Here is a 12010-nt window from a genome sequence, read left to right as displayed (position 1 = left end):
GGGGATTAACCCTTATGTCACTAGGCGGTTAACCAACTGGTTCACCAACAGGAAACATACTGTGAAAGTTGGTGAATCAACCTCTACCAGTAGAGCTGTCACCATTGGCATACCCCAAGAATCTGTCCTTGGGCCTTTACTGTTTGGAGTCTATTTCTTGACAGTCCAAGCTAAAGTATACAGCCTTCAGCTTACCACGTTTCCTGATTCTTGCATATTGGGTGCAATCATTGAGTCCACCAATGATGATAACATACTACAGGAGGGGCTAACACAGACAAATGATTGGTGCAAAAGCCACATGGTCTGCAAATAAATGCAAACATGTGTCATTATTTTGGCCTTCTGCAAAGTGGAATTTCCTGCTAATTACAGCATTAACAACACCCCCCCCATTCTGTAACCCAGTGGTGCAAGACCTGGGAACACATGTAGATAGCAATCTGAACTTTGACCACCAAGTGTTCACAGTAGTATGGAAACTTTATGTCATGCACCTCATAAGTCAGGCTAGCATATCTAGATCTGAGGATGATATAACAGCACTGTACTGGAACCTCATCAGAACACTAATAGAGTATTATGCTCCCTTTTGCATATACCTCACCTGACACCTGCAGCAGTTGGAGAGACCAAAGGGGTTTCTCACCAAGAAAATACAGAGCCTACATATCATGCTGTCACTATAATCTGTATTGTATTGTATAGGATGAGGTGACTTGTGCCTGGCCCACAGGCCAGTCTCTCACCCTGCCCTGATGGGAATACTGTACATCCAGAAATCAGCTCTAGCTGATGAACATCAGCAGAGTCTGGTGACAAGAAGATGGTAATAGCAGTGTCCTACATGCTTGTGTAAAATGCACTATCTAATGTCAAGCAAGTGTACACACACACACACACACACACACACACACACACACACACACACACACGCACACACACACAGAGAACTCAGTACTTTATGCAAGCACCACACACAAGTCTGACTTATAAGGCTGCGGGACAACTTATAGTGGATGACATCAGCACTGGATATTGGAGAGAAGATTTTGGGAGGCTTGCATGAAATGTATGTGTAGGCATGTGCAGGTGACAAAATATTGCCAGTCCATTGGAATGGAGTGGTAACTGAAGGATACACAGTTATACTCCTCTGACTACATAGACACATACATCTCCCAGTTGACTGCAGTTAGAACAGATCCCCTATCTAAGTACACAGACTAGAGAACTTAGTACTTTCACAAGCACTACAGCATAAGTCTGACTTTTACAAGGCTGCAGGACAACTTGTGGTGGATGACATCAGCACTGGATGTTGGAGAGAAAATGTTGGAAGGCCCGTATGAAATGGATGTGTGGGCATGTTCAACTGTCAAGATATTTCATGTTTTGCATGTTATCAGATTGATGACTGTGCAATGTGTAGTATTTGGTGGTTATTTTGCAGTGTGCAGGTATACTTTAAGAAACAGCTTTACATACTATATGCAAATGTGTCCACATTGCTACAAGTATTGGAAAATCTGAATGTGCATTGTTATTCTAAAGATTTGCATTTGTTATTAATTTATGTAGTGTAGTTGATATATTTATGAATAAGTAATGAGAGACCAGGGTTGCAGTGCATGGGGTGAGGTAACAGATGGCTGCATTGTAAATATGTGACATTTTCCTAGATAAGACATTCACTTTTTTCTGTTTCCACATGCAGTTTCATGTCATGAACACTAAATGGACAGTAAACAAAAGTAATACATGCTGTTGTCTGCTTTGCAAAGTGCACCACCGAGCAGTGGGTTTGAGCGATGGTTGGTAAAGTGTTTCCACATGCAAGATACACATTGCTACTAATTTCTCTATTTGCACGTAGTTAAGCAGTGTACAAACACAAGCTTTAATGCTAAAATTTTAAAAGCTCTCAGTGTTGAGAGTACAAAACACACCTGCTGCTTAGCTGACTCTGTGGCAGTAGGTGTAAATGCATTGACATTTCTTTTTGAGCCCAGATGACATAGGGTTCAAATCTAAGTGTATATAATCCTTTTAAATGTTGTGTCTTTTGGCTTTTTCCAGTTAGGGGTCGCCACAGTGGAACTCCGGTGTGCTAATGATTGGCAGTAGATTTTTACGTGCTGAGTTGCCAACCCTGATAATACAATGAAATTACACTTTACACATTTACCATGTATTACTTTGTGTTGATGTAGCACAGTGTGTATAAGCAGCATTGTGCTGAGGTAACCGCACCAAGAAAAAGCCATTCACCATTGCTTGGCATTGGTGCATGATTCCAAACTCTGCGCAAACATAGAAGCCAAAAAGTGAAGGACTCCATTGTTTTATTTTTTTTTTTTTTTTTTTTTTTAGTACTGTGTGATTCTATTTTTGACCAGGTTATAGGTGTAAAAATGGTGTAGATAGGCAATAGGGGGCAAGCAGGGGAAAAACAAAGAAAAGCAATATACAGTGGATATAAAAACTGTACATACCCTTTGTTAAAATGCCAGGTTTTGTGATATAAAAATATGAGACCACAATAAATAATTTCAAAACTTTTCCCACCTTTAATGTGACCTATAACTTGTACAATTCAATTGAAAAACAAACAAATCTGTTAGAGGAAAAATATAAAAAATAAAAACCATACAATAAGCTAGTTGCATATGTGTGTACACCCTTAAACTAATACTTTGTTAAAGCACCTTTTGATTTAATTACAACATTCAGTTTTCTTGGGTACACACTTGCCATCAATTAAAGATACTCTGATTAACCCCAAATAAAGTTCAGCTGTCCTAGTAGGATTTTCCTGACATTTACTCAGTTGCCTGCTACAGCAAAAGCCATGGTTCACAGAGAGCTTACAAAGCATCAAAGGGATCTCATTGTTGAAAGGTATCAGTCAGGAGAAGGGTAAAAAAAAAATTACACAGCATTGGATATAACATGGAACACAGTGAAGACAGTCATCAAAAAGTGGAGAAAATAGGGGACAACAGTGATGTTGCAAAGAACTGGACGTCCCTCCAAATTTGATGAAAAGACAGGATGAAAACTAGTCAGGGAGGCTGCCAAGAGATCTACAGCAACACTGAAGAAGCTGCTGGAATTTCTGGCAAGTATTGGTTGTGTACTACATGTGACAACAATCTCCCGTATTCTCCATATGTTTGGGCTATGGGGTAGGATTGCAAGATGGAAGCCTTTACTTACACAGAAAAACATCCAGGCCTGACTAAAATTTGCAAAACAAATAATCAAGTCTCCCACAAACATGTGTAAAAATGTATTATGGTCTGATGAGACCAAGGTTGAACTTTTTGGCCACAATTCCAAAAGGTAAGTTTGGCACAAAAACAACACTTTGCATCACCAAAAGAACATCATCCTCACAGTAAAGCATGATGGTGGCAGTATCATGCTTTAGGGTTTCTTTTCTTCAGCTGGAACTGGGGCTTTAGTCAAGGTGGAGAGAATTATAAACAGTTCCAAATACCAATCCCTTTTGGCGCAAAACCATCAGCTGTCTGCTAGAAAGCTAAAGATGAAGAGGAAATTCACCTTTTAACACGACAATGACCCCAAACATACATCCAAATCAACAAAAGTATGGCTTCACCAGAAGAAAATTTAAGTTTTGGAATGGCCCAACCAGAGCCCAGACCTAAATCCAATAGAAAATCTGTGGGGTGACCTGAAGAAGGCTGTGCACAAGAAATGCCCTAGCAATCAGACAGATGTGGAGCACTTCTGCAAGGAAGAGTAGGCAAATATTGCCAAGTCAAGATGTGCCATGCTGATAGACTCCTACTCAAGAAGACTGAATGTTGTAATTAAATCAAAAGGTGCTTCAACAAAGTATTAGTTTAAGGATGTGCACACTTATGCAACCAGCTTATTGTACGTTTTTTTATTTTTTATATTTTTTCCCCTAACAGATTCATTTGTTTTCCAATTGAATTGTACAGGTTATAGGTCACATTAAAGGTGGGAAAAGTTTTGAAATGATTTATTGTGGTCTCATTTTTTATATCACAAAAACCTGGTGTTTTAACAGGGGTGTGTACACTTTTTATATCTACTGTAGTAATGTGCAGGAGGAAGTCAGGAAAGACCAATAGCCATCCATTTCTTCAACATTGTAAAATGAATATATGTACAGAATATTAGCTGAATTTGGACTGCCACCTTTACAAAGAGGGGTGACAACAGTGCAATCATGTTGTATAGCCAGTTGGAGCAAATCAAGTGTCAAGAATATAGGTGTGTGAAATGGAGAGTTATGTATGGGATTATATTTTTTGTGGGACAGTTGCCTTTTTTTTATTTATTTATTTATTTATTTTTTTACTTCAATAAGAGAGAGATGCTGAGTAAGGGACATTGGTTTTACTGGGTCAGGTAAGTTGGGTAGGTGAGGAAGCAAATGCAAACAGGCAAACAATACAAGACACAGGGATGGTGAGGGACACAAAAGGTTGGAGAACACCATTGCTGGGGTAAGGGAGGGAACAACACAAGCTCATGCATGTCAAATGTGGGGACAGTGAGAATCTAGTTCTCACCCTCAGGACTGTCATCACTGTACCATTACTCCATTGACTGGTGGAGTGCTTCATGTCTTCTCCTCCTATGGACCATGAGGGAGAGCAGCCTCTCCATCCAGCATAGGTGTACACCAATGGTGTGGTGCACAACCCTATGCACCAACCCTAGGATCTCCTGTGAGGTGATGAAATCCCCACCTCTGCCAGTACTCCTGGATGGTACCACAGCACCAGCTACCAGGGTAGTGCTACCGGAGGGCACAGGTAGTACAGGGACAGTAGAGACAGTACTGCCAGGTTGGGCCCTAGGTGTGCTGGGCATCAGTGCTGGAGCCAGTGGAGCAGGGGCAAGCTGACCTACTGGGGTTGGCCTACCTCACTGTGCTGTGAAGCATTTAATGATTTGTTACAGATGGATGGCATGGATACATTTTAGCAACATATATTAGAAAATAAAAAAAAAAGAGATAAGGGTTGGGTGAGGGAAAAAAGAGATACAATTAGTACAATCATATGTGACATACAATGCATTATCACAATAATACAGCTATTTTATCTGAAGTATTACATTTAAGTATACATCATAACAACTATAAATTATAATTATGGATTGCTCAAAGTAATCTTTGTAATGTACATATGTTGCACATATGCTTGTTCCACTTATACAGATTACAGTTAACAGCAGGGCATTTATGCCACTTGTATAGATTTTAATTTATGTAACATTATTAAAGAATTGCAGTATTGTATAGTTTTTACTTATGGTATTTGAACCCACAATCTCCTTCTCTTGTGCTGCAGACATACCACTTGCTTCCCTCAGTCTCTCCGGATGATCAGCATGAGCCTTCCTACTTACCATAATTTCAGGATTAGCTGTAAAAAGAAAATAAAAGAAATGAAGACCATTATGCATACCAGTCTTGCCTATATTTAACTTTTCTGTATTATACATTCTCTTTATTAGCATACTTACGCAACTGTGGGATGTCACTAGTTTGAAACTCATCCAGCCACTGGTTGAGTGTATCCCTCTTGCACATTTTTTAGGTCATTGAAGTGGTGCCTACACTGTTCTCCTGTGAGTGAAATGGCAATCACACTGGGTACAGCCTTGGCAAACTATTCAAAGTCTCAGACTTGTACTGTACTAGGTGCCAGAATAGCCCCCCTGCAGAAATCTTTGGCTGTGGCACTTTAGCAGGAGTCCAGTAAATATTGTGGACTCCTGAACACCCCACTTGTGCACCCTAAATTGAGCACCTTCCCCTCTAACACCAGACATGTCTAATTCGATGAAGTCCTGACAATAGCAGGATGAAAGCACTTAATCTGTTTAATAAATACTTAGATTTTATTTGTCCAACTCCCTCCATGTGCTTTTTACTGTGCACTTTGCACTGAGTCACTAGTTTATTTGGACTGTCACAACAGTAGAAATATGTTGCACTTGGTGTATTAGAACCCCGTGTCATCTGTATTATACCCACACTTAGACCTGCTGCCACAGAAATGGTTACATAACAGTAGCATAATTCTTTATTCATTCTAAAGTTCTGTGTGTTAACCGCTGCTCAACCCCCCTTAGAGTGTTTGTGTGGTACCCAACAGAATTAATAAAATGTATCCATTTTAGAGTGTTTACTATCTGATTCCTCTCTGCAGGTGTTTGAGGGCTGCAGGTGTTGAGGAGGCTTACTAACCTCAGCACAATGTCATTTAGCAGTGTTGGGAGATAGATGGAAAGCAAAAACTGAAACAATGTATCCTTTTTTACCTTTACACTCTCTACACCCTGTCTGCAGGTGTTCTGTCTGCTTTCTGTGTGGTCCACTAGTAAGCATTGTGCGAACAAGATAAGCACAACTAAACCTGACATTCATTGTGTTTCTCCATTTCTCTTGTTTGTGCTCAGCAGCACACCACACAAACACTGACATTTAAAAAGGGGAAACATTTTGGTGAAATGATGAAAAGAAATCTAGTAAATAAACAACACTGTGAAATTTATGTTGGTATACATGAAATATTTTTACACAGATTTGGATTTGAACTCTCACTCCAAAGAACCTTCAAAACATAGTAAGGGTGTCTTATCCCTCTTTGCCACACAAACAGCTTTCCAGCAGAGAATTAAAATCATTGTGCATACAACCAACTGCAACATCATCCACAGTACTAAAAAAATGACAGTTGTTTGTACGTGTGTTAATTTCAGATATAGTGTACTAAGTGATCACTCAAACATTTATGACTATTGCTTGCATAAATGCAGCTCTGTCTTATCTCTCTGTGTTTGTTGCCAAGTCTTGCATTATCTGACCAGTAATCTAAAATATGCAGTGTGTAAGGCATTCTGTATCATTGTCCTTAAATGTTGAGGATATTAAACGACAATAATATATATTTGTCAAGACATAAAGGGAAGGTTGGATGTTACTGAACAAAAAACTGTGAAATGTGTGCTGCTTACTTGCATTTAAAACCTTGATACAATTACTTCTACACCTTGTAAGTGTAACCTGACTAACACACCCACTGGAGGTAGGGGAGTTTGAATTGCTGTTGTGTTTTCCTTTTCCCTACCAGTAATCATTCACAGTTGCAATCCATTAGCACCAAATACCGAGAGAGTGCCTGCACTATATTTACATCTGCTACAAGGAGCCACGTTTTTGGGATTCAGCAATTCTAATGAGTTCACACCTCATTTGTATCTTCACTGTGTTCACAGATCTGAATCTACACTATAAAAAGGGAACCATGTAGCTAGGGAACCTGAAAGTGAGGAGACTTGTTTATATGGATAACACAGAAGAAGATATTACTTTGGGATTTATCTGCACAGAAGAATACTGATCTTAACAAGGCATGCTTGCATTTTTCAGCTGTATACTGAATATGCTGAAATTTTAGTAAGAAAAATCTGTTTATATATATATATATATATATATATATATATATATATATATATATATATATATATATTATATATATATATATATATATATATATATATATCCATTAGCAAGTCCTACTTTTATTTGTATGCATTTCTTAGAGGTGTACTGATGGCATAGGTATCTTTGTCAGTGCATTTTACTTTCTCAGATGCACAGCCTTATTAACTGTCATCACAAGTGCTAATGTTACAACTGTTTTTCTCTTTATACTCTTCTATTGTTATTTCTGTGAAACGTAAATGTCCTATAGTGTCAATGACACAGGGGTGTTACCCTTCTGAGATGGCCCATACACACCTCTAGGGGAGTGGTAACCACAGGTAGACATGACTGGCAATTGCATAAAATGGAATGCTGTGTGGTAAATGTATACACTTGTTTCAGGGATGTTTATTTGAAAGAACTTTTAGCATTTTATTTATGGTTTGTTAGCAACATGTGTCATTTGCCTGTTGTTTGGGGGTGAGTGAACTAAACTGCATGTCTGTTTTGGCACAAACAAGATTTCTTATTGTTACTTTCCTTGTTTTGGATCCAACCTTGCTTTGTGTGTGATTATAATATGTTGCAACCACAGAATTCCTTTTTTATATTTGAATATCTTGACTGTTTTATGTTTCTCCAGTGGGTAATAGTGAAATACTACTTTTTATGTGTTATATTGAAGCAGGACTTTTATTTATGTGATACTTATGTGCATTATCCTTCTTTTGTGTTTCATGTCACCTAGGACTGTGGCTCCCAGGCATCCCAATCCCCACAACCCCCCCTTCAGTGACCCTGAGAATGAAGTAATTGTGGAAGCATTTAGGTGACATGGCTTTCTGCTTGAGAGGGAATATGGGGGTATGTCTGGCAGAATGCAAATTTGGCAGCAGATAGTGTCTGATCTGAATGCAGTAGGTGGCCAGAGCAGGACATATGATCAGGTACATCATAGGGCCACTGACATGATTTCATCAGCCCTGGAGGAAAGCAGATGCAATGGCCCACAAACAAATGACTACCAAGAGGGCCTACTACACAGCCACAACTGACACCTAATGAAGAGCTCCTGTCCACTGTCAGGGATCCAGCCAGCTCACTGGAAAGTGCACAACAGCATGTCATTGACACTGGTACTGCTGTTTCAGGGAGGGCAATTTTGATCCAGGAGGAGCTTCCAGGTAAGCTTACCTATCTCAATTGTTAAATACTTCTTGTATAGTAAAATACTGACAGCAATACTTAAGTTCTGTTTAACAGTAAATTTCTTCTGGGGGGGACAGCTGTAGATTGATACAGTTAACATTTTCTGGTTGATTACACATGGGCTTGAGGTGGACAGGTCATCCAAGTTCTTGTTAAAAGTATCATTAATGGACATATAAAGGGCAAATAGTTTTAACCCCCTGTATTGTTGTTCATTGTGAAAGAGGTGTCCTTACCTTTTGCTTAAATTCTTCCAGAGTGTGCAGCATAGGGAGTGTACAATCATCTGTACATGGTAAGCCAAACATTTTTATGTCAGTATTGATGAGCAGTTCAAATAAATATTTAATTTGTGATGTGGGTGTCAGGACTGTTGTGTGTATTGCTGTACTGCCTGCAATATTGGTGCCAGTGTTAGCTTGTTCGCATATATTAGACTATAGTAGTGTAGGTATTAATGTTTCTTGTGTTTGTTGATTATTATCACAGGTGATCCTGACAGCTGAAGTGTGGGACTCATACCAACTGATGTCTGAGTATCATCAGACTCTGGTGATGATGGTGGCCAAACAGAGGCACAGTCGAGGAGTGCAGACATTGAATCTGACACTGAGGTTTACATTCAACCATCCCCTGTAATTCCATCATACACAGCCAGTAGATCTACTCAAACCTATTCCAGTGCCCTCAGATATTGGACAGGTGGAGGGCAAGACACTTGATCAGGATAGTGTGGTTACTTGGCTTCAGTGCCTATTGATTCCAGCTATAGCCAAAGTGTGGGTGAAATGCCACACAGGAGGGTTGTTAGTGGTGCTCTGAGGAGGCCTGCTGTCCATCCTCCACCTAATCCAGGTGTCTTTCTGTGCCACTCAGTGTATGTTTAGGACCATCATGGAGGCACAGGCACATTTCAATAGGTCTTCCAGAGAAATTTTTTTGGTTGTAGATGTGGCACAGGCTGACATGCATAACTGCCTCCACCATGTTACTGATTCAGTGGATTGGATGAATGACACATTGGAACAGGCATGTCTGTGATGGAACATCTGCTGGGAGGGGGATGGCATCCATGTGGGTGTAAGTCAGCCATATCATCTGATGTTAGCTGATGTGGTCATGCCCGATCATGCTCCCATAGGGGCACTACTTCTACTGCCCCATCAGTGATTGAGGTGTCCACGCCCAGACATGGCAGACCATGGGGTCATGGTCCTGGGTGTCCTTGTGAGGAGACCTCATCCAGCAGACATCAGTTATGTTCAGGTAGCAACAGTATATCTGACTGTGGGCGTGGGCATGCCAGTGCAACTACTGGCAATAGCCAGATCTCACGGTTGTGTACGACAACAATGAAATGCCACCTCTACCATCCATATGTCACACCTGTCCAGCATACCAAGACGTATAGGTAACACAGAGCTTGGCTGTGTTCTTGCAGACACTCACACACCAATTTCACCTGGATGACCCATACAGATGCACACACATTTACATGGTTCATCTGTGAAGCTTAAAGCTCGTTCCATCTCACTCGCCATTTGTTACTTTATTCAGATGTCTGCCTGCTTCTCTTTATTACTCACATGCACTTACTTACCTTTTGTGTCAGCCTAGGCTTCCTGCCCCCCCACCCCACCCCCCACACACACACACACACACACACACACATACAACACTCTGTGCAAGTGATGAAAACTGTGCCATATCCTTGTTTTCTATCTTTTGGATTCAGGGAGCCATAAGCTTTGTGTCTGATGCTCAAGGTGCATAGCTGACTTAATGCTTAGTATATCTGCGTTTGTGATGTTGTTTTTCTACTTGTACTTTTGACATATTTTGGTCTTAGAAAGTTAGACAGTTGACAGAATAAAAACTGTTTTTTGCATCAAGAATCTTCTGAGGGTTTTGAAATGAAACTGAAATGTGTCTCATTACTTTCTAACTTCTCTCTTTAATTATTTTCCAGTACAAAAGTTTGAGACCAAACTAAGGACTATCGGTCACTGTTCGTACTTTTCAGAGGTATGAATATATGAATCTTTGATGCCTGTGGCCTATTACTTGATAGAGGAAACATGTATTCACATAAGTCTCTGCTGTCACACGTTAACATGATTGCTTTACAAATCACCCACCTTTTACTTACTTACATTACCAAGTTATAGCATGCAAGGATATGCTATTCATTTGTATTATTACACAATTCTGTTTTAACACTTCAGGTTCCAAACTTACCTTGTAAATCCAGCAGTTGCTACAATTTTAGTTCAGGGTGACTCTCTCTGATGCTAGCAGTACACAGTCAATACATTGGTAGGTAAAGGTTGTGAGTATTGCCTGGCATCAATGTTACTATATGTATGTGCATAGGAGGAAGATTTTAGCCCCTTGGGTGGTGAGTGAATGTGTTATGCATTGCCTCTTAGCCAATGTGAGAGCATATTGAACATGTCTACATCTGCCTACACCCACAGCAGCTGCTGGTTCCCTCTCTGACTCCTCATCTGCATGTGGTTCTGCTGACCTTGCTATTGGTGGTGGATGTGTGCCCCTTCCACTTGTTGATCCTGCTGAAGCTATTTTCTCAGGATGATGTTGTGAAGCATGGCACAGATGGTAAAGATTTCAGTGCATGTACGTGGATTGTACTGCAGGGCTCCCCCAAATGTATATAGGCAATGTAACCCTGATTTCAACAGCTCAGAAACACAGGATCCACAATATTTCTGGTTTGAGCAGGTGCCTCATTATGGCATTCTTCAGCGGGTACCTGTGCGTTTTTGATGGGCATCATTAGCCACAGTTCCAGTGCATAACATGCATCCCACAGTTCATAGGTTCATAGGATGATACTAGGATATTGGCCCTTATAAGCCTAGCCAAGAATTTTGCCCATGTTCCCACAAAGTCAGCACCTGTTTCCCCTGTCCAGCAGGAAAGGGATCCCTAGGGTGTATTTTCTGTTTGCCATCCAGTCATCCAGGTTCCTCTTAAAGAAGTCTAGAGAGGTACTATGCTTGACATGGAGAGGGAGTCTGTTCTATAGATGGAGGAATCTTTGGGACAGAAATCTGCCCCACCGACAAGTTCTATTAGTGTCACAGACCAGGTTGAGGCCTTGCATGAGGGTTGCATGAGTAGAGTTTGACTTACGGATATGCAGCAACTCCATCAAGGCTAGGTCTGAGATGGCCTTGTATGCCAGACACAGGTCACCCCTGAGCAATCTGTATGAGACTGAGTAGCTTTTAGCCTATCAGTATAGGACAGGTGTTTGAGACCCTGGATTTTCCTGGT

The sequence above is a fragment of the Protopterus annectens genome, chromosome 10.part0, assembly GCF_019279795.1.
Source record: "Protopterus annectens isolate FY-2018-M chromosome 10.part0, PAN1.0, whole genome shotgun sequence".
NCBI classification, from domain to species: Eukaryota; Metazoa; Chordata; order Ceratodontiformes; family Protopteridae; genus Protopterus; species Protopterus annectens.
This window is presented reverse-complemented; position numbering follows the sequence as displayed.